Source organism: Nicotiana tabacum, chromosome 16 (genome assembly GCF_000715075.1).
Source record: "Nicotiana tabacum cultivar K326 chromosome 16, ASM71507v2, whole genome shotgun sequence".
NCBI classification, from domain to species: Eukaryota; Viridiplantae; Streptophyta; class Magnoliopsida; order Solanales; family Solanaceae; genus Nicotiana; species Nicotiana tabacum.
In genome coordinates, this window is record NC_134095.1 from 147067661 (window position 1) to 147090694 (window position 23034).

Genomic DNA, 23034 nt, shown 5'->3' on the forward strand with positions numbered 1-23034 from the left:
TATAACTTCGCTATAATGAGTGACCCCATCCAAACGCAGGTCCATATTATATACCTCGACCACCCTGCTCAAAATTCATAACCACTCGAAATTCGACATCAAGTACCCAAAATTCATTACCATAACCATGGAGAGAAAATAACACATTGCCACCATCCGAAAAGAACATAGCCAACGCGCAATCAATCACATAATACTCAAATACTAATCTTGCTCAAATTTCCGCTATAAAGCCCAAATAGAATTGCACCATGTGTGCATATAACCAGCGAATCACAACTCCTCGTAACATAGAAGGGTAACTCAAAGATCATTTCAAAACACGAATAAGCTCAAAAACAACTGAATGACACATCCCTTAACTATAGCAGTTCAGAGTTAACAAATCCGACCTGGTGCAGAACACACATCCATATTGGGCCTACCAATGAGCCTCAAATCAACTCTGGTCATACACAATAGATAAATAATCCTCCAAAAGCCCACAGTGACTGAATCACAACACACACTACCCTCTGACTAACCTTGGAAAATTTTAACAGTCAACAACCATGAAACAATCTACTCATGAGAACTCCCAGTCTCCAAATCCATAGAACACACGAATCACCATATCTGATTGCAACTCCACCGACCGAATATCTGACACATCTCTCATACACGATCATTCCATGAGGAATGCTTCTCTGATTCTTCCGTGCTGCATCACAAAATACGAGTATCAGCAGTCGATCAATTAGACAAGTACCACAATAACAATGAAGTATCCATAAATTAAAACACAATGCGCCTCCTGAATTGTATACTTTCAAGTAATACCAAATTGTAATATCATTCACCTAGTCACCTGAGATCGCCCATGCTGCCTAAGAATTCATGTCCTTCCCTCCAAAACTGAGATGTGACCTTACACATGAAAATCTCAATCCTACCCAACATACCGCACATACCATGCGATCAGATGAAAAATATGAGAACTTCGTAATCCACTCCGAGTCACAAGCAACTACATACTCAATTAGTTATGAAATTTTCCATTTGATCCCATCCAGGAGAAAATCATAATACACAACATGCCCCACACACTAGTATGAAATATACATCTCAAAACCGTGGTAGAAACTATCGAACTCTCCTAAATCCATTTGCTCTTAACCAAATCGTCAGGACTGAATCCCTCTAACTCAACCAAGCTACGCAGGCAGTCAAAACCCAAGAGTATAACCACAAAATACTTGTAGAAACTCACTACATCATAAGAACTAGAGGAGCCAATCACATCCGTTACCATGTTGATCCAACCGTTATCAAGTTGTCCTAATTCTACGAGTTTCTTCCAAATTGCCTCCAAATTGATACTTTTCCTTGCTAGAACACAATTATCCTTAACCAAAACTTGTCCCGTGAACTCTAGCATAGAATCACACCGCCCTAATGCTTATAAGCCACTGAATTCCCTCTTTAAGTATCCCAAAAGTACCACAACCAAAATACTTACTCTGAAGAGACTTCCTGCGAATCTAAAGCTATTACCTTCGCCTTCCTGATACTGATATGTAGAATACATAATGATATAAAAATGTCACAAGTATTGACACCCTCCAATATAAATCTCAGTTCTAGCCAAATACGCATCCTAAATATTTCCAATTGTTACATATAAATCTTGAATCCATTAGAACCATTCTCGAGAGTTGTCCACTCTACTCAAATCTCAATTAAACTGATCAAACAGACCGAATGACCTGTGCCCCATTTGCACACCAATACCCTAAGAAGTAACCCACACTTCTAAGCAATCAAATGGATTCCCTACTCCATGCACCCTATATACTTTACGAATAAAAACTCAATCATTTAGTGTTTCCCGTATACCCACAAACATACTAGAACCCGTATCCAGAAATTCTTTTACTTGAGTCATCCTCGAACTCAACATCTGCCAGTCATAACTGATTCACTAGTATACCTCAAACTGAAACCAATACAATACATAACCATGCAATAAACTTATCTATAGCAAACTCCCCCACTTGGCTCAAAGCTAAGGAATAAAGCATTTAATAGCTTATAATACCCATACTCTGTTGCTGCCCAAAATCCCCTACTGAAATTCAACTAAATCCTTCATAAGCTTATGTAACACAAACAATCTAATATCTCAAATCATCTGCAAATCTTGTATTCACCCTTGTAACAGTCAAGCCAACTCTCATAAATGATCCAAACTCAAATTGCAACACATACAATTCACTAGTTAAAGAGTACTTGCTATAAAACAACATAGGGATCATATAAACCTTAGGACACCCCGCAGGAGATATCCACCTGCTTCGCCTCAAACTAACATCTCTTTATACCCTTCCAACAGTCATAACTATTACGCAATCATTTAATCTTCTTGAGTCTAAACTCATATCACGTCATGAAAATCTACTTCACTTCTCAACTAAACAACATGAAAAGATCCTTCAATACACCCATAACTCGAGACTATATATCAAATCAAGATGGAAATCAAGCACCCAATAGTTCTTTCTACACCTCAAGAAAATCCTTCTCGTCACATTCAAACCATATGAACACATCCCACAGTCACTTCATATTCATCACGTAGCCATCCAGCCACAAGTTCCACTAATAGGGACACTACCAGACATATAAATCCAAAAGCATGTGCTCACACAATCAACACCTCTATGCTCAAGCTACAGTCAAAACCCGGCCTCAAGTCCTCCAGACTGGCCCATCATCAACACAAAAAAATCACATCGCGCACCTCACATAGGGAATCACAAGTCGTCGATGCACATCTGATACCGAGCATTCAAGTGCGTATACGAATGCGTGGAAGGAATTCAAAGGATTACGTTTCAAGATAAATCACCGAGCGATAAGGAAAGAAAGATGTGAAGTATATCCTAAATGCCCTATAGCCTCTCAAAGATAGGTATGGAAGTCATCATACCAATCCGTAAGACTCTATTAGACACTTGCTCATGACTTGTAGAACCGATGAACCTAGAGCTCTGATACCAAACTGTCATGGCCCAAAATCCACTAGTCATGATGGCACCTAACCAACCCTATAGGTAAGCCAACTAATAATTATCCAATTCCACTAATATTAATAAGACAATTAAACAAAATAAATTATCTAAATCTTATACATTCCCCAAGGACTGGTAATACAAATCATGAGCTTTTAAGAATAGAATTTACAAAGCTGATATGAAGTAAATACATCTTCTGTTGGAAAAGTACATAAATAGAGTTTTATAAATCTGGGTCTACCATGAACAAGAGGCAGCTACAATAGGAACGCAGGTATATCTTCAAATCCGGAAACCATCGAGCACAGCAACAACAACAACAACATCTATACGCAATGTGCAGAAGTATAGTATCAGTATAACCGACTCTATGTACTGAGTAAATAACAAACCTAACCTTAGGTTTAAAGTAGTGACGAGCTGGAACATAGGTCTGGTCCAACACCAATAACTAATAGCAGTTCATAATAAGGTTGTATTGTGGTCCGGGCCTGGCCCGGGACCGGCCCGGGATCGCGGGCCAAATGGGCCGGTTCAACCGGGCCTGGGCTCTAGTGGTGCAAAAGCCCGTGGTGGGCCGGTTTAACACAAATAGCCCATGAGCCCGGGATCGTTAAGCCCGGGACCGGCAAGCGGGCCTGGGCCGGTTCAACCTGGCTAATTTTTTAAAATTTTATTTTATTTTTTTTTAAAAAAAGACCAACGGTCAGATTTTTAAAATCTAGCCGTTGGCCTTCAAAATTTATCCATTGGCCACTTTAAAAAATAGCCATTTGGCCCCCAAACTTTGCTTTAACCCCAAACTTTTTATAATTACACTTTTTCCCAATTCTCAACTATAAATACCCCCCTATTCTTTCATTTTTACTCACAAATTCATCAATCTCTCTCTAATTTTCTTCTATAATTGCTTACTTTATTATTGCAATTTCGTGAAAAATTGTGAAGTTGGTGAATTGAAGTATTCAAGTCTTCAACGATATTCAATTTTCAAGAAGTTATTCGTCAATTCGGTAAACTCGTTCCAACTCTTAAGTTTTAATATTATAGTTTTGTTAGTTTTATTTAGCATAATTATAATTAATATGACATTTTCTTTGAAAAATATTTTTGGTGGTAAGGGTAAGGGAAAATCTAAAATTGGTGAATCTAGTAGCCAAGCTACTACTCTTCCCCTGGCTCCCCGACCCAGACCTGTTACCCGTCCTCCTCCACCTATTATTCTTGATAGTGATAACCCTTGTTTTCAATTTTTCGATAGTCAATTTTGCAATGATGTTGCACCGGGTCAACAATTAAATGAAGAAGTTATAAATGTTCTTTATCCTAATGAAACTATCTTTGAAAATGATGAGGAAAATGATGATTTAGATGAAACGCAATCGAATTTAGATGATACACCTACTAGTCCTGTTAATAACCCATCTGATACCCCATCTGACCCTCCTGTAGTAATCCCTACTTTTAATAGACAACCTTCTAAACGGCCCGGAACATCTCTTGTTTGGCATTTTTTTACTCAACTAAGAGGAAAAAATAAGGCTAAGTGTAACACTTGTGGGTCTCAACTAGTTCATAAATTTACTGGAAATCGTAGTGGTACGAGTATTTTGACTAGACACATATTGAAACACCCTATAGATAAAGCTAGATTTTTACAAATGAAAGCTGCGCAAGAGGGGACAAGTGTAGATAGTACGGTTAACCCTAGTACAGGTTCAAATCTAGTTCAACCGGGAATTAACATTGTTACCAGTGGCATTTTATATTATGATTCAAATAAAGATCATGAAGAATTGGCAAAAATGGTTACTGTTATGTGCTTACCCTATAGTTGTTCTTCTAACCCTCATTTTGTGCATTATGTTAGAAGAGTTTTTAATCCTACTTATAAAGGATGGCTTCGCTTAACCGTAAAGAGTGATATTTATAAATATAAACGTGAATATGAATAATATTTGCACTATTTATTTACTCATATAGATTGTCGCATTGCTATTAATACTGATATTGGTAGAAGTGGTAATGATTTTGATTATCTAACTGTTACAAGTCATTGGATAGATGAGGAGTGGATAATGCAAAAGTGCATTATTGCTTATAGAATAATTAATTCACGCCACACAGGTAAGTTTATTGCTAACACAGTTGCATATATTTGTAGATATTTTTGCATTAGAGATAAAATTATGTCGGTTTCAATGGATAATTCTTCTAGTAACACTAATGCTATAGGCTTGCTTACAACTACACTAAATCCTACATTTAGTAATATTTTTCATGTTAGATTTATTTGTCATATTTACCATTTAATCGTCGGTGCTGGTATGAAAGTTTTAAATGTAGAAATTGAAAAGGTTAAAATGGCTCTTAATTGGCTTTTTTATTCAAACCGTAGAAGTAGACTTAGAGACTATTTTTAAAAAATGTGATGAATTTGGCCTTAGAGAAAGAAAGGTTCCTAAACCTTGTCCTACTAGATGGAATTACATGTATGAAAGTTTAGTTGTTGCATATGAATATAGGAACCCAATAAGCGCAACGTATAATGCTCGTGTAGGTGATGGTGATGATGATGATGATGAGCACCTTACAAATCAAGATTGGAGTAATGTTAATATGCTTGTAAACTTTTTAGAACAATTTCATATTGCTACAAATGAATTATCTGGCTAATATTATCATACTATTTCTAACTGTTTAGTTTATATTGCAGCACTTGCAGATTTATTTACTCAATTTTCAGAGGGTGGAGTAATTTATGAAGAAGCTATTAATTCTATGAAAGCTAAGTTTAAAAAATATTTTTCCCTATCCCCCCTATTTTTGGTGTTGCTGCATTGTTAAATCCTACAATGAAATTAGGAGGTCCTCACTTTTGGTATTCAAAAATTTATAACGCTTTATCACTTTCAGCTGAGGAATTTGCTACACTTGGAGATGCAAAAGCCTCAATTAAAATAAATGCTCAAACTATTTATAATGCTTATCAACTTGCCTTAGATCAAGCTAGACCAAATGTTCCAACTCCTACTTCGTCTAGTTCGCAAGCATCTAAAAGAACTGCGGGCCTAAAAGCCCTTAGTTCTTGGATGGAGTTCAGGGGTTCTCAAGGTGATAATTTTGGTGATAGTTCACAACTAAATGAGCTTCAAGTTTATTTGTCGCAGGGACTTGAATCAGAGAATCCCGAAGGCTCCTTCGATGTTTTGGAATGGTGGAAGGACAAACAAAAATACTATCTGGTTCTTTCAAGGATGGCTCGAGATATTTTAAGTGTTCAAGCTTCAACAGTGACATCGGAGAGCGCATTCAGTCAAGCGAGACTTCAAATCGGTGATCATAGAGCGTCTATGAGGGAGAGCTTGGAAAAATCAGTACTCTTCAGAGATTGGATCCGTTCGGAAAGAAGAAATTTTGGACTTGCAGAATCACAACCGGAGATAGATGAAGCTTATGAAGAAATGCTAGCGGAACTTGCGCAGGATGCTGCTTCGCCCGGAAGCGGTGATGAACAAGCTTCTTTTTCACCACCACCAATGGAAATTCCTCCGGACCTTCAAGGATTTATGAGATTTGTTAGAGATAATACATAGACTAATATGTAACTTGTATTTTGGCACATCTTCCTTAGTTTTTTTTCCTTTTAATGGTGGTATTAGTACCTTGTTGTGCTCATTCCATTGGGGGGAGGAAGACTAAGAAAGATATTGCCATTCTTTGTTAATGTCGTAATAGTAAAATATATAAGACATTCCCTTGAATATTTCTTTGCAATTTATTTTGTGTTTAAATTTGATATAGTATATATATTATATATCTAATACATATAAACTATATATATATATCTAATACATATAAACTACATATATATCTAATATATACTATATATACTAATAGCTGCCACATTATCATTAATAAAGTTTTGAAGTTCATCTTCAGGGCCTTGCTTCTCGGCCTACAAGGTACATATTTATTCTTCTTTTAAGTATTTTTAGTATCTCTCCCTAGCCGTGACTATGTCCGGCTAAACGGATTCATATCTATGTTGAAGCACTAATTTCTCTTGCATATTAACCATGAAGAATCCAGACTCTTTCAAAATATAAAGAAATTGTAATATAGTTTCTTGATTTGGTTCCAAGATGGTGGTACAGTCGGTTCTGGTACTACTCTTATTGGCTTTGCCTTAGTGGCTACGTCTATCCAGCTCTAACATTAAAGCCCGCTGAAGTTGTCGAAAGGGCTACCTCTTTCACAGTTAGAACTGCTAGACACATGGGCTCAGTAAGAGTATGTATCGGGCTTTGACAGGCCCCTTGCTTGGGTAAAAGGATATAGATCCTTCCATACAGTCATTAAACTACAATAGAATTTCCGTATATTTCGAATCCTTATTGGTCGTGCGGACTACCGCCAACCTTTAAAGTGTACTAAAGCAGCTAGATCTGGATGGCCGTGCGGACTACCGCCCGCCTACCTAGATCCTGGTGTAAATTACCCATGAAGGGTCCATTCTGCGGAAATTGCAAATCATTATTAATTAAAAAGTGATTGCAAATCATTATTAATTAAAAATGATAGCATAATTCTAGTGCTGATATCATCTTGACCGAAGGGACACACATTTTCAATTAACTGAAGAATATCAATAACTTCTTGAAAATTATAGTGTTCTTCTTCCCTTGTTTGAATAATGTCAGCCATAATAATATCAAGTATAACTTCTTGTAAGTCTCTATTTAATTTAATCACTTTAAGAATAGTGATCAGTACCTTATCATCAAAAAAACATGGTATAATAATTCATAATCTATTCTAAATATTCCCGGGATAGAAAATCCGGAAGGGAATTATCAATTCCTTTTTTGTATTGTATTTCAAAATCGAAAGGTGCTAGCTGAGCCTGCTATCTAGCAAATATTAATTTTGAAGCATCGTGCTTAAAATCTTTGTCAAACATGTATTTAACCGATTGAGCATCAGTTTTTATCAAAAACTTTTGGTTGTATAAGTCGTCTTGAAATTTTAATACACACTTAACAATTGTTAACATTTCATGCGCCACAGTAGCGTATTTCTTTTGGGCTTCGGTCCATTTACCAGAGTGAAATGTTATTAAGTATTCACTCTTATTATTGGGATTTACTTGTTTCAAAATCCCTCCATATCCAACATTAGACGCATCTGTCTCGATAATCTTTTGCCAAGTAGGATTGGCAAGGGTTAAACATGGTAAAGATTTAACACGCCCTTTAATACTTTTGACTAACTCAGTATGTTGGTTAGTCCAAGGGTGTTTATGATCTTTCTTTAGCCGATCGTATAGAGGGGCTAGATCTCGTGACAAACTTTTATAAAAAGGGGAAATATAATTTAGACTTCCCAAAAATCTTTGTAATTGAGTCCTGTCAGTGATAATATCAGGAAATTTTGAGGCAAAATCAATAGATCTTTGTATTGGGGTAATTTTTCCCTTGCAAATATTATGACCTAGAAAACGAACATTTGTTTGGAATAGACTCATCTTGGGCTTAGAGATTACTAAACCGTTTTGTATAACAATTTTCTTGAAAATATCAAGTTGCTTAATATGCATCTCCAGAGTTTTAGAAAATACCAATATGTCGTCAATATAAACGATGATAAAATCCAAATATGGGTTAAAAATATCATTCATAATTTTTTGAAATTCAGAAGGGGCATACACCAGGATCTAGGTAGGCGGGCGGTAGTCCGCACGGCCATCCAGATCTAGCTGCTTTAGTACACTTTAAAGGTTGGCGGTAGTCCGCACGACCAATAAGGATTCGAAATATACGGAAATTCTATTATAGTTTAATGACTGTATGGAAGGATCTATATCCTTTTACCCAAGCAAGGGGCATGTCAAAGCCCGATACATACTCTTACTGAGCCCATGTGTCTAGCAGTTCTAACTGTGAAAGAGGTATCCCTTTCGACAACTTCAGCGGGCTTTAATGTCACAGCTGGCTAGACGTAGCCACTAAGGCAAAGCCAATAAGAGTAGTACCAGAACCGACTGTACCACCATCTTGGAACCAAATCAAGAAACTATATTACAATTTCTTTATATTTTGAAAGAGTCTGGATTCTTCATGGTTAATATGCAAGAGAAATTAGTGCTTCAACATAGATATGAATCCGTTTAGCCGGACATAGTCACGGCTAGGGAGAGATACTAAAAATACTTAAAAGAAGAATAAATATGTACCTTGTAGGCCGAGAAGCAAGGCCCTGAAGATGAACTTCAAAACTTTTATTAATTCTTGAACTCGATTTACAAACTAAGTTATGAACTAAGTGTTTACAAAGGGGGTTGGTTGAGAGAGAGAGAGAGGAGAGAAAGTAGAGAGAGAGGGGGGTTCCAGCCTTCTTCTTCTTCAAATGAAGAAGCATTCTTAAATAACAAAAAAAAAATCTTGAATAGTAAAATGGGTCCCACATCTGGGTCCCTACACAGTGTTTTTACTGTAGATAAACAGTGTTTCTACTGTTGATGAACAGTGTATCTACTGTTTAAGTGGGTCCTGGCGGCTGATAAGCTGTCAAGTCTTCTTTTTGTCCATATTTTGCATCTGTTGGAGGAATTCTTCCACCTTGTCGATTTCTCTGTCAGATAATATCATTTACACCCTTGGACTAACCAACATATTGAGTTAGTCAAAAGTATTAAAGGGCGTGTTGAATCTTTACCATGTTTAACCCTTGCCAATCCTACTTGGCAAAAGATTATCGAGACAGATGCGTCTAATGTTGGATATGGAGGGATTTTGAAACAAGTAAATCCCAATAATAAGAGTGAATACTTAATAAGATTTCACTCTGGTAAATGGACCGAAGCCCAAAAGAAATACGCTACTGTGGCGCATGAAATGTTAACAATTGTTAAGTGTGTAATAAAATTTCAAGACGACTTATACAACCAAAAGTTTTTGATAAAAACTGATGCTCAATCGGTTAAATACATGTTTGACAAAGATTTTAAGCACGATGCTTCAAAATTAATATTTGCTAGATGGCAGGCTCAGCTAGCACCTTTCGATTTTGAAATACAATACAAAAAAGGAATTGATAATTCCCTTCCGGATTTTCTATCCCGGGAATATTTAGAATAGATTATGAATTATTATACCATGTTTTTTGATGATAAGGTACTGATCACTATTCTTAAAGTGATTAAATTAAATAGAGACTTACAAGAAGTTATACTTGATATTATTATGGCTGATATTATTCAAACAAGGGAAGAAGAACACTATAATTTTTTCCTAAAGTTTCTATAAAAACCATTTATGATTATGGTTGGTTTGATAAACTTTCTTCTAAACAATTGATAAAAACGACTGAACAGTCCTTAGCATTAAATTCGTTTGAACAGACTATTCGTTTGTTAAACAAACATGATATAGATTTATACAAGCATCATTACCATTATGTGCATATTGGTATGGTTCAAATTGCTTTTAAACCTTTAACCCTTAAAGGGTTACCAGAGACCTTCTTAGCAGCTCTTAGAGATGCTAGAAATCTGAATTTCAGACAGTCTCTAATGGGTTCGATAGAATCTACAGTGGCCTATGGTCCAGTATATTTTAATACTCAACCCAATTTGCAACTATCTCTTTCTGATGTTAATATTCTTGATGCTTTAACTTTAAATGTGAAAACGCATGGTTATAATTATGCGCCTGGTTCTGAACTTATATGTCTGTCCTATAGGATTTATTTCAAATTATTATCTACTTTAAATCCTAAATGTAAGTTATACGATACTTCGGATCAGACCATACTGGTCGAAACCAATTTTGCAAAGTCCAAGGTCACCACTAGGAGACCTATCAGATGGGAGGAAATTAATTTTCCTACTACATGGACTTTAAATTCTGTTATATCCCCAAGTCAGATTACTAACGACTTGTCAAATACTGAATTTTCGCATGTCACTCAAAATCCGGATGGTAGGATTTGTATTCAATTTGATGATAAGTCTACTATTTATAATAGACATTCTTTTTCTAATCACAGACTTCTACCTGCTATGCAACATATTTCCCCTGTTGAACCAGTTTACGGTCCAGCTCGCAATCGTGCGGCTTCTTTACACACTATTGCTAGCGATAAGCCTGATTCCAAGGTTAAGAGGGTTGAAAGGGTTAAGATTAACCCTCAAACAAATATTGTTCAAGATAATGACAATATTTTTGATAAGGATATTCTTTCTCTATCCGAGATGGATTTCGACCCCAATAATATTTAATGATTCCACACCAAATTGATTTTAGCCCAAGTTCTCGGGCCCGTATTTATATTCAAAAAGAATTTTTTAGTGAAAAATGGAACCAGTTTAAAACATGGTTTTTTGATACTTATAGTAAAGAGGATTTGAATAATATATCTCAAGAATTTTATGAAACTTGTGCCTTACATAATCAAATTATGTATTTTGTTCCTTGGTTTATAACAACTTATTTACCTCTTTATATAAAGGTATTAGAAAGATCTTATAAAGACGGGAGTGGTAATATTACTAAAGCAATTTATCCGCCTCAGGCTCCCTTTATTTTACCTAATAATACTGGTATTACTTTCACTGCCTTTCAAAAATTTATTGATGATAATGTGGAAGCTATTAGTATTGCAGAAATTAATAAATTGATTTCTCAAAACAATTATTTGGGTTTATATGTTAAAATTTTAGGAGAACATATTGGTTCTCTTGATAAAAAACTTGATGATTTGACTATTTTAATAAAAGAAATGGGTACTAAGAAAGGACCAACTGATATTGCCTCCACTTCAGGAAGTAAAACAGTTGATCAAAACATTCTTACTCATATTCAAAGACCTCCTGAGATTCAGGATTTTAAATTTAAATCTCTTGATGACTTAGCTCAGCTTTTAGATAAAAAGCTTTCTGGTTTAAATATTAGACCTATTGATTTATCAAAAAACTTTGCTGATAAAATGGAGACCGTTTCTGATTATAAAACTGAGACTTGGTCAGAGTTTAATAAACTCAAAGGGATTGTTAAACAAAATCATAGGTATGCTGATAAACCAAGAATGCAGACCTATTATTATCCTCGTCCTACTCCTCAAGATGTGTTGATTGAGGAACGAGATTGGAATCAGACTAATACGTCTTATAACGGTTCCGAAATTTATGAATGGAATCTTGATGGTCTAACTGATAGACAATTAACCATTCTCGTACACAGAATGCTCATGTATTCGACTATCTGTAAAAGTGTTAAAAATACAGATAGAACCATTTGCAAAATGATTATTGCAGGATTTACTGGCCAACTTCGTGGCTGGTGGGATAATCATTTATCTGTAGAAGAAAAGGCGTTCGTTATAAATGCTACGGCAACCGACGAAGGTGTTGATAACATAGGTATGGCTCTAGTAGTGGGTAGAGAAGATGCAGTTTATACTCTTATCCTTACAATTTTGGAGCATTTCAACGGTAGATTTACCTCAAACCATCAGACCGTCCAAACTTTACTTAATGGACTTAGATGTAAGACCCTTAGTGAGTTTAGATGGTATAAAGATACTTTTATGAGTAGAGTTATGGAACTACCCGAGAATAGATATGAGCACTGGAAAGCCAAGTTTATAGACGGCCTCCCTTCCTTATTTGCTGAAAGAGTAAGGAATGTGTTAAAAGGTAGTTGCGGAGAGATTCTGTATAATAATTATACCTATGGTAAGCTTATAGGTGTTTGTACAGAAGAAGGTCTAAAATTATGTAATGAGCTAAGACTTTCTAGACAGCTTAAGATAGATAAGCTTAAAGAAAGGTCCCAAGTAGGTGACTTTTGTACCCAGTTTGGTTTACCCGGAACTTCCACTCAAAATAGGAAGAAGAAAACCAAATATCATAGGTACCCTAACCCGGATAGCCCGTATAAGAAAAAGAGGTCTAGATATAGGCCTAAGGAAGAACGTGATACTAGAAAAGCGAACAGGAAATCTACTCGATTTGCGAAGAATAGATCCAAACGTGATCTCGCTGATATTAAGTGTTATAAGTGTGGAAAGTTTGGTCATATTTCTCCAAACTGCAAGCTTCAAAAGCTAAAAACCTTAGAACTCGATGATGAGTTATACGATAAGGTTTATGGCTTGTTATACACTTCGGGATCAGAATCTGACTATTACTCAGAGACTGAATCTGAAGCTGAAGTTGAGTTAATTGATTTTTCTGATAATAATAAAAATGTTGATACTGCTTGCACTGCTTGCAAAGGTGATATTTGTGCTTGTGATATGACGAATTTTATAAATTGAAATCACAATTTAATGATCTTAATATAAAAACTATTACATCTGACAATGTAATAGAACTTTTAAAAGAAGTTACTGATGAAAAACTTCGTGAAAAAATTATTACTTTAGCTGCAAGTTCAAGTTCTAGTAGTTCAAAAACTGTTGAAAAATACAAAAAACGAATTTGAACACTTTGCACCATATTCTTTATCTGAAATAAATAGAAGACTTCAAAAGTCCAGTACTCCTAGTCGAGATACTTCTTTTGATGATTTAAAAGAAGAAATCGAAAATTTGAAAAGAGATATTAAGTCTCTTAAGCAAAATCAAATGATTTGCGATCACCGGATTACTCAAATTGAGAAAAATAATTCTCTACCTGAATCTTCGACTAAAGGATTTTCTGATTTTTCTAATGATAAAGGAAAAGAAATTTCTGATGAAAAATCTGATTTATTTTTAGGTATGATGCAAATTGTTACTGCACACAAATGGTATATTAAATGTACTATTTTAATTGATAATAATTTTTCTATAACTGATATAGCTATGATTGATAGTGGTGCAGATGTAAGCTGCATTCAGGAAGGATTGATTCCTACTAGATATTTTCAAAAGACTACTCATTTGGTGAAATCCGCTTCTGGTCATGCTTTAGATATAGAGTACAAATTGCCTAATACTCATATTTGCCAGAATAAAGTCTGTATTCCACATTTCTTCTTTTTGGTAAAAAACCAGTTATACCCTCCAATCATACTTGGAACACCTTTTATTAATGCTATTTATCCGTTTAATAATATAGATAAACATGGTTTTTCTGCTACTTATCAAAATAAAAAGCTAAGCTATTCCTTTGTTACAGATCCCGTAACTAGAGATATTAATGCCTTGATTAATATGAAACAAAGGCATGTTGATTCACTACAATTAGAAATTCTTAGTATGAATATATTCGATACTATACAATCTGCAAAAGTCCAGCAGAAGATTAAATTAATTGCTGAAAAAATGGCCGTTGATGTTTGCGCCGATCACCCTAGTGCCTTTTGGAACAGGAAAAGGCATATTGTAACTCTTCCATACGAAGAAACCTTCTCTGAGGATGATATTCCTACTAAATCTCGACCTTGCCAGATGAATGCTGAGCTAGTTGAATTCTGCAAAAACGAGATTGATAGTTTGTTACAAAAGGGTTTGATAAAACCCTCAAAATCTCCTTGGTCATGTTCTGCCTTTTATGTTAATAATGCGGCAGAGAAGGAACGAGGTATTCCTCGCTTAGTCATAAATTATAAACCATTAAATAAACATCTAAAATGGATTAGGTATCCTATCCCTAATAAAAGGGACTTGCTATCCAGATTATATGACGCCAATATATTTTCAAAATTTGATTTAAAATCTGGTTATTGGCAAATTCAAATATTTAAAGAGCATACTTATAGGACTGCTTTTAATGTTCCATTTGGGCAATATGAATGGAATGTTATGCCATTTGGTTTGAAAAATACCCCTTCTGAATTTCAAAAAATTATGAATGATATTTTTAACCCATATTTGGATTTTATCATCGTTTATATTGACGACATATTGGTATTTTCTAAAACTCTGGAGATGCATATTAAGCATCTTGATATTTTCAAGAAAATTGTTATACAAAACGGTTTAGTAATCTCTAAGCCCAAGATGAGTCTATTCCAAACAAATGTTCGTTTTCTAGGTCATAATATTTGCTAGGGAAAAATTACCCCAATACAAAGATCTATTGATTTTGCCTCAAAATTTCCTGATATTATCACTGACAGGACTCAATTACAAAGATTTTTGGGAAGTCTAAATTATATTTCCCCTTTTTATAAAAGTTTGTCACGAGATCTAGCCCCGAAGAACACTATAATTTTCAAGAAGTTATTGATATTCTTCAGTTAATTGAAAATGTGTGTCCCTTCGGTCAAGATGATATCAGCACTAGAATTATGCTATCCTTTTTAATTAATAATGATTTGCAATCACTTTTTAATTAATAATGATTTGCAATTTCCGCAGAATGGACCCTTCATGGGTCACCCGGGGCAGAGGTAGGGGAAGATCTTCCCCTAGTAGGACTTATTCTCAGGGATCGTCATACGGATCCTCATCAACCTCTCCAGTAATACAAAGAGGAAAAAAGAGTTTGATAAACTCAAAGGTGCCGCATACAGGAGAATCCTCAGGACATTCTATACATCTGGAAGATATTCCAGAAGACAGTCCGTTATACGGACATCTGCAGGCTTATTTAGCATCCAAAAAGCAAAGTGATACTTTTGCTTCAATTGCTAAAAAGGAAGACAATGACGATATCAAGTCATATGAAAAGTTACCAAAAAGAGAAATGATATTTCTCCTTGAAAACTCTGAGATTCAGAGAAAAGAAGAACCGTGGAAAATATTTCAGAGATATCTGATTAATGGATTATACTATCCGGGTGAATCATATAAAACCCGCACCTATTATGAAACTATCCTGATCAGTACAGGTAGTGCAGAATTCCAGCACTTTTCGGGTTATAACACAAATGAAAATGTTTATAACTTTTCAAAGGTCATTATCAAACAGATTATATCTGTTGAAGAATGGGGTATTTCCACAATGAAAGAAAGGCAGATAAGCCTTAATAAATCACCAATGAATTTCACTTATTGGGATTATATTCAAGCATTTGATAGAGTGCTTTATTATAACAATGAAAGACATAAGCATACTTGGTTTATCAAGGTATGCGCCAAGGTATTTACAGGACCTATCCCTAACTGGTTTTTAAACTGGTGGTCATACCACGGTCCTACTACAAAAATTTTGCCTGAACCATTCCTAAAATTATACAAAGAATGGACAAAAGCCTCTCCGTTCTTAACAGATTTATATCACGCAGATCATATCTGCTATCTAGAAAAAATTGATCAGATTTACTTCTTTATTGAATTTTCTATCCCCTGGATCCATAAATGGACCCCGGAAATGGGTTATACGGAAGAACAAATCCCTTGTTTATATAGGATATTCTACAACAATTTTTGGGACAAATTGATGAAAACTGATCCCAAAACAAAGACGTTATACGGCCAAGAATTATTAGATTCTATAAAAACACAAATTCATTTATATGTGACAGCCCCTCAAAAAAGGATAGTAGAAGAAAGCACTGTTAAACATATTGCTCGGAGAATATCAATCCAAGATGGAGATAAAATGGATTTGATAAATCAATACTTAGAAGGATTGAAAAGAAATCTGCTCCAATCACTAGATCAGTGTGAAAAATCAGACACTTCAATGAGAAGTGAGACGAGTGGTGATGACCTCGTAGAAGATACTCAACCTATACAGCCAGAAATGATATTATCTGACAGAGAAATCGACAAGGTGGAAGAATTCCTCCAACAGATGCAAAATATGGACAAAAAGAAGACTTGACAGCTATCTCTAATACATATAAACTATATATATTACATAAGGCAATATATAATTATATATACACATAATACACCCTTATATATACATGCTATACATACTATATATACTATATATATTTATATATCTATATATAAGCAATTTATACTAGTATATACATATATAGTTTACAAGAAAGTGCCTTAGATAAAAAAAAATAAAAAAAATAGCCCGAAACGAAAAAAGCCCGTTAGGCCCGCGGGCCCGACCCATTTAGCCCGGGACCATGTGGGATTAGAACTGCCGTGGGCCGGTTCCACATATTGGGACTGTTTGGCCCGGGCCCGCCTCAGCCTGGCCCGCTTCAAGCCCAGGCCCATTTGACCCGGCCCGTTTAGGCCCGTTTAGGCCCGTTTGGCCCGGGCCTGGAACACAATACAACCTTAGTTCATAACAACATAGAGCACATAAATAAGGCAGTAACTCAAAGATAAAAATGCTTAGCTTTTTCACAATTTTCTCAAAAGTAGTTCAACTTTTCAAGATCATCATTAGAAACTCAAATCCTTTAACAAAATCGTCATAAAATATGAAATAATTTGAAAACTGTAATTTATCTATAATCCATTTTCACAGTAAATAAGATGTTTCATTTTTATTTCCAGATAGCAAGTGTGAAATACCTCTCTATGACCACATATCAATGTGTGCAAAAAGTCATGAATGTTGTGATACCGTACAATATGAGGAAAAATGTATCTCTATGCCAGTATGTCATGTGTGCATGCCAATGCCATGTACCTCAGAGATGAATCATGTACTCACACTCTCAGAGTACTCATTCTCACTATATCACACTTTTCACTCATCATGCTCAACAACTCGGTACTGTATATGGCCCATACGGCCCAGGAAAATCCATCTCGGAATACATACAACACTAACTATAAGTCACCCAGTACCGAGGGAAAAGGGCAATCCGACCCTATGGAGAAATCCATCTCGAAGTTTCAAGTACTGCAGACAAATCCATGTCCAGGGAAATCCATCCCTCAATAATATCGTCCGCACTAACTGAGGGTGTGTTACAGACTTCAGAGGGGCTCCTACAACCCAAGCGCTATCATAATCATCAATATAACCACTACGGTTCACAGCCCGACCCATAACTGTCACTCATAATCCGGCTCATGGCCTGACTCAGTCATCACTCTCCCTAGTCTCACCGACGGTCTCACAATGTCATGAGAACAGTCTCGGAACAAAGATATGATGTATCAATATATTACAACGAAAACTAAGATATGATATGAATGCATGAATATGACTGAGTACGAAATATCAATGAGATGACAGCAAGCAACGACCACTATGGGTCCTAAAAATATCAGCATAAAGCCTAAACATGATATCTAGCATGATTGACAACTCAACTACTTTATCACATAGTGAAAACAGAGATATCAACGAAATAGGGCCACTATACAGTGCCATGGAAACAACAGAGTCATAATTCACAGGGTGCATGCTTACACGCCCATCATCTGGCATGTGCGTCACCTCAACATCAATCACATAACACACAATTTGGGGTTTTCTACCCTCAGCACTAAGTTTAGAATAGTTAATGACCTCGAACAAGCCAATTCCAATACCGAGCAAGCCAAGTGATGCTCCAAAAATTCCATCTCGCGTGTTCCGACCTTCGAATGGCTCAAAACTAACGAAAACAACTAAAATACATCAAACAATGCTAAAGGAACCAATCCCAATCGAAAAAGGTCGAATCTTTAATCAAAGTCCCAAAATCAGCCAATAAGCCCAACCTAGGCCCGCACCTCGGAACCCGACAAAAATCTAATAACCCATTCAATTATGAGTCCAACCATACTAATTTCATCCAATTCCAACTCCAAATCGATGTTCAAAACTGAATTACTCACTTTAGAAAGTTTTTTGATAAAAATCCCTAATTCTCCAATCAAAATATGGATTAATTCAAAAATTAACTTCACTTATCATATTAAAATACAAAAATTGTAGTTATATACTCACCCTCATGAAAAGACGTGAAGAACGCCGTGAAAATTACCTCAATCGGAGCTCTAAAACTCAAGATATGCTCAAAATACCAAAAGAATGCAGTCTGATTTTTTTATATACAAGGATTTTCGCTTTTGCGATAAAAATGCCAAACCTGCGCATTTCTAGCTGTCATTTACACTTTTAGGGAACCATTTTTTGTACCCGCGGGACCTCAGATGCGGACCCAACTTCTCATCTGCGAAAACACCAGCACCAGCTCTCTTCTCCAACACTAAAATGAGCATAACTCCCTCATACAATGTTCAAATTTGACGATTCTTTTTGCTATGGCTCCGTAATTACGATACAGGTCTAATGCTTTAATCAAAACAGAAATTGGAGCTTATTTTCTTAATGTGGTACCATTTATGCTTGAAGAAACGACGTCGAAACATAAAAAACGAGCGCAACACAACCCAAACCTATCCAAAACTCACCTAAACCCCTCAGGACCTCGTTCGAACATACCAATAAGTCCCATATCATAACATGGACCTACTCGAGGCCTCAAAACATATATAAAAATATCGAAATGACGAATTATACCTCAATTCGAAATCAATGAACATGAAACTTCAAACTTCCGCAACCGATGCTGAAACCTACAAAATCATGTCCGATTGACCTCAAATTTTGCACACAAGTCACATTTGACATTACAGACTTGCTCCAACATCCGGAATTGGAATCCGACCCTGATATCAAGAAGTTCATTCCTGGTCAAACTTTCCAAAATTCCAACTTTCGCCATTTCAAGCCAAAATCTACTACGGACCTCCAAATCACAATCCGGATGCGCTCCTAAGTCCAAAATGACCATATAGAGCTAACAGAACCATCAAAAATCCAATCTGAGGTCAAATACTAAAAAGTCAAACTTGGTCAAACCTTTCAAATTTAATGCTTCTAACTGAGAATCATTCTTTCAAATCAATTCCGAATAACCTAAAAACCAAATCGACGATTCACATAAGTCATAATACATCATACGGAGCTATTCATGCCCGAAATCTACCAAGCAAAGTGCAATTGCTTAGAACGACCAGCCGGGTCATTACAACACAACAATATGGACCCCTACCAATGATGGGCATTTTTCAAATAAGTCACCTTGGATGGGTGATAGAGCTACTAGAAACAAGAATAATTTGATGATGAATATATGGAACAATTATATTCCTTTCAAAGTTTCCTTCCTCTCTTAGAGACTTATAAAAAGAATATTACCTTTTGATGTCACGACTCAAAATCCATTAAGGGTCGTGATGGCGCCGGACACTATTGTCAGGCTAGCCAACACCACTTAGTTAATTAAATTCTCTTTTTATATTTTTGAAATCATAAAGTTTTCTTCAATTCCACTAGTAACAGATGAACTTTATAAAATAAATAATAATGTTTTTCGATTTCAACACTGAATATCGCATAATCGCCCCAGAACCCGGTGTCACAAGTACATGAGCAATCACTAGGAAATAAAATAAAGTATAATAACTGTCCGAAATAAAACTTTGGACAGAAAAGGAAAATACAATACTCTGAAAGAGACTCTGCTGGCTGTGGATCGTCTCGAGAGATGCAGCTCACCTAAGTCTCCGTGTCATCAAGAGGTTGTCTCCGTGGGTATCATCAAGAGGTTGTCATAATTCCTAACGTCCAAATACTCCTTCATAAGGAATGCTATGCTAAGATAAACACACTCGGCTCGATATAGATCCCACATTCACATTTAGTTCCATCCACGGACCTCAAGTCGATTCTGATCATACCGCACTAGGCTAAAAACCTTTCAAGGATTCACAATAACCCTTTTTTCCCATAACACACAAGAACAACCATCATAACCGGAATAAACTTACACATTCCACAACCAAATGAACTAAGCACCCTCCAGGCACAAATTCCCAAATGAGCGGTATTACCACAATCTTCATACTTGGTGTCAATTCTTTAATCAATAAAGCGACTACATGTCACAGTTATACAATCTTCCCGTGGTATACACTCCCACAACCTTCCGTACCAGGTAACAAGTCTGTACATTCATGCCATCGGCCACGCTAATGTTGTAAAGCGAATCAAGGATCCGCAAATCAATACACAAAGCCTCTTACACAAGACATCGATCTTGGTAACGCTGAAGATAATACCAGCTTACTCTAAATATCTAAATCATTTTCCTGCTCATCCGAGCTCGTGACATACTTGCCGACACCAAACCACAACTTTGATCCTCAACTTCCAATTCCCCTGCTACTCACTGCACCTAATCATGCAAATACGCAAGAGTACAAAAAAGTCATCTTAACTCCTGAACCACTAATAGGCAGACACTTTATCATATAGAAACCTTTCACTTAACTCCTTTCAGAAGAATCATTGTAACACGTGACTGTATTCCCACAGCTGTAGAAAAATACAATCTTGTAGTAGTGTTCTAAGCCACCATAACTCTCCCGGGATCCATCTACACTTAACTAGCCATAATACTCAAGTGCCTCCAAATATAAATCAATTTCGGCGGCCATCAAGCCTTGCACATACCGCCACAAGTCACATGCATAACTCAATGCGCTGAAGGAACTGATCATTGCCACCATCATGCCTATTCAACCATATCTAGCCGATTCGACTTCTTCTAATTTACTATGGACTTGCATCAGGAATAATAATAGCTCCATTCAAAATATAATGAACCCAAATTCGCACTCATCCTGAGTGACCTTATTTCACGAGACCATGTTGTCTCAACACCCACGAACCATCTCATACCCTCATTGTGGGCATATTCGTGCCTTCAACTGGTACACCCATTCTGATAATTTCTTCATGCATCCAAAGTTATTTTTCCCTCATTCCTCTAAATGCTACACTGCAAGCCAAAGATAAGGTGGGACACTCCAAGCCTCTTCTCCATAATCCGCTGCAAAAGCTCTATACTCAACCATATTATGGACTCAGATTCCCCAGGCACCACACTTCAACTTTTGAATCCACTAGGACCGTTGTTGCGAGTCATCCACTCTGACTTGGACCCAAATATAATCAAACTCCAAGGCTCTTCTAGCACATGAACACTCTCTCAAAGAGGCACTCGAATGAATCACTTCCCTTGTAAATCACCTTTACACGAAGCATAAATCCTGAATCTTCCCAAAGCCTGAACATGAATTGATAAGGCCAATTATAGCACACATTCCTCAAATCATTTGCTCAAATTGCCACTGATGTTCCCTTTTCTTAGTCGTAATAACCCATTAATATGCCGATCACCAGAAACCTCTCAAGTAGATAACCATACAATCCAATCGTAGGCGGTGGGACTCTCCCACTTAGCTTGAAGCTACCATTGCATAAACCTGGAACCCACCAAGATTCTTCCTTCATCACTGCACTGGGTACAATTGCTACAAAATCAGTAACCATCCTGAGCCCGTGCTCATTCGCCACTCGTACGATTCCGTTCACTTCCCATGGACATCAACTAAAAGGTGCGACAATACACTTCAACCCAAAGTCATGTTGTACCCTTCTTCATATCAAGCAACTCTTTTCTGTCGTATCCAACCTCTCCCGTATAATAGCCAATATTCTAAATCAAGCCCGTAGACCTAGTCACTGTCCATCATGAATCTCAAATCACTCTAACCTCTTCTCAAGGAGTGTAGTCATACTACTACAGAACCCATATGCTACTCTGCCACTCTCCCACTTTGGTCAAACTCACTCCTTTAAGCAACTACTTGACTCATGTTTCTCACACTTGGACTTCTAGAAGTTTATCCACCACAAGACACATCCCATCTGCCTTCCTCATCCTTCGCTGCCCAGTTGTTGCCTTAAATCAAAATCTATCTCTATAGCATCTGAACTAATAGATCACTACTAACTTTAAACCTTCCCGTGAATCATCTTTCCCGAGCCATCAACACTAGAAATGCCGATTTGATCCTGGACCACCACACACCGCAATCTCTGGTAGCTTATTCTCCAGCACTATTTCACGTTACTTTGCCCCAAAGGAAAATTAAGAAAACCATAACACCGACAAGCTTAACGTATTCAACAAGGATAATGACACCACATCACCGATGAAAATTCCATTACGTTCGAAAATACCAAGTCTCGTTACTCCATCAACCCAAACCTGAATATTTATAG